We start from the raw sequence: 2,584 nt of genomic DNA on the forward strand, positions 1-2,584 counted from the left end.
ATATCTTTAACTTGTAAATAGCAATTTGCGTGGAATATTCTAATAAAGAATTATTATATTTTATTATTATTATTATTATTATTATTATTATTATTATTATTATTAGTAGTAGTAGTAGTAGTAGTAGTAGTAGTAGTAGTAGTAGTAGTAGTAGTAGTAGTAGTAGTAGTAGTAGGCCTGACCACAAGTTGCTTGCAAATCTAAAAGGTTGCTTTAAATGTTCGGAAACGTTTCTCAAAAGTTGCTCAAAACTTGATCGTACTCTATTTCGAAAAGTTGCTCGTCTTTAAGAATTATCAGGGGGTTTATGTTAAGCTTTGATGAAAACATTTTATCCTTTTCCTTTCTAAAATTTTAAGGCAAAGTCAAGCAATAGTGCGTTACGTAAAAAATTACTGTCTACTCAACAGAAAGCCACATCTTTATTTGAGTTTTTTCTGACCGACATGACGAAAAACGAATAGGATAAATACGTCTCAAAAATGAATATATGGCAAGAACCAAAACTTTTAAGCTTTTAGTTTATATTTAAAAATAGCTATGTTAGATTGTGAAAACTTACAGACTTACACTCCTTATAGATCAAAAACAGACGCCATGCTCTAGCCACCATGTTGCAGCGCTTCATGCTCGAATACAGATCAGTCCTCCTCCATGCCCGCTACCAGTGTGACCACTCAAGATGTGTGGGTGCAAGACTGAGAGAATACTTACTGACAACATAACGTTGATGCACTAATCTTTACCGTACACAATCATTCACTTTTATGGCGTAAGGTTACACAATAGTGATCGAAAGTTTTGTCTTCGGCTATCGGTTTGGAATAAGTTGATTCTAGTTTAAAAACACACCCAGGCAAACGGAGTACATGTGCTGATCGCAATTTCACCAAGGTAACAGGAAAAAGGAAAAGAGAGATTGTTCAGCTAAAGTGGAAAACGGCAACAGCGCATAATGGAATCTTTTCAATAAAGAGAACCCTATGTTTTTTTTCAAGCTGGACAGGGACAGCTGTAATTTGCATGCAGGTGTATGTACGCAGCTCAAGCAGCTGCGAAAAAGAAGACTGACTCATTACCCCGGTGCAGTCAACTAGACCGGAACTGTGCTAGCCAGCATTGACAACTATAGAAACTGGAAACTTGTTTGTTTCTTTGTTTTTTGCCTCTTTTTGTAAGTTCTATACATACTCGTGGAAGGTGAATATGTGAAAGGGATTGTATGTGCGGACTTTTGTTAAAGCATTGCAAAGGTATCGCATCGGTTCGAATCTCATAACATAACATAACATAACATAACATAACATAACATAACATAACATAACATAACATAACATAACATAACATAACATAACATAACATAACATAACATAACATAACATAACATAACATAACATAACATAACATAACATAACATAACATAACATAACATAACATAACATAACATAACATAACATTTTATTCAGGAGGCTACAACAGAATACAAAAAAAACATCCTGCCGGAAAAGGGAAATCGTGAGGTTAACCCTGTACAAAGCAATTTCCCTAACTAAAAACGTGCAAAATATTTTAAAATTTCTAGAACTCTTAAAAACAGATAATGATTCGGCATGTACAACATATCCTTGCAAGTCATTCCATTTCCTTACAATGCGAATAAAGAAAGAATATTTGTAGCAATTACAAACCGCTCTTCTCAAATAAAGTTTGTAGTCGTGGTTAGCTCTTGCACGAGTACTTTTGGTAAACTCAAAGAAATCTGGGAAAAAGAGGTGATCAATGCCACAAACTATCTTATAACATTGAACCAGAGATAGAAGTTCTCTTCGCTTCTCTAGTGTTTGCCATTTCAGTAAGCTACACCGATGTTCATAACTCATTTCGCCACGTTTCTGCCTTAAAGCAAGTCGCGAAGCTCTTCTTTGAACCTTTTCCAGCGCCACAATATCTTTAATCAAGTACGGGCTCCAAAGAGGAGCCGCATACTCAAGTATAGGCGGGACCAATGACTTGTAGAGCTGCGCTTGAAAACACATCCCGGTTATTTGTTCCAATGGACCGCTTTTTGATACCCAATACTATATTTGCCTTATTCACCGTTGCAAACCCATCTCGTCGAAGCCTGAATTTTTTCAGTTTTAGTTGCGTTTTAATAATAGTCTTCCGTGTATAAAATTTTTCAACTACAGTTCACATATATGATATTCCAGGTGTTTCGCCAAATTACTTTCATAAAAGCAAACAAAGAAACAGTCGTGCAAACCATAACAGAGAGCCGAAATTCTGGTTTACTCGCAATTTTATTATGCTCGCCATCAAGGGGCTGCCTCGCTTTATTACCATCTTCTTCGTTGCCCTTCTTGTAACGTATTAATGTATTAATCCCTGAGTCTTTTTGACAATTTTTTGTAATAGACGCTAAAATAGACATTGTGCTTGAACCTTGCCCTCGAATCGGATCGTGGACGTAACGCTTCTTCCGGAAGATCACGTTTCAGTATCTTCCTTCGCACTGGTCTGTTACAATACACTGCCGTCTGTTTTCACGCGAGCTTCGTATTACCACAAGTAACTGGGATGCCAT

General features: G+C 36.4%; 1 protein-coding gene across 1 annotated transcript in view; it reads left to right on the forward strand.

The window, feature by feature from the left end:
* The first annotated feature begins 2,491 nt into the window (after positions 1 to 2,491).
* Positions 2,492 to 2,584, forward strand: part of LOC146463823 (venom factor-like) — a 45,568-nt gene continuing 45,475 nt past the window's right edge. Inside the window, exon 1 of the mRNA XM_085084029.1 lies at positions 2,492 to 2,584. This exon is cut by the window's right edge and continues 84 nt beyond it. The gene's annotated coding sequence lies outside the window, so the exon portion shown is untranslated.

This window comes from Pavona decussata, unplaced genomic scaffold (genome assembly GCF_977016875.1).
Source record: "Pavona decussata unplaced genomic scaffold, jaPavDecu1.1 SCAFFOLD_174, whole genome shotgun sequence".
NCBI lineage: Eukaryota > Metazoa > Cnidaria > Anthozoa > Scleractinia > Agariciidae > Pavona > Pavona decussata.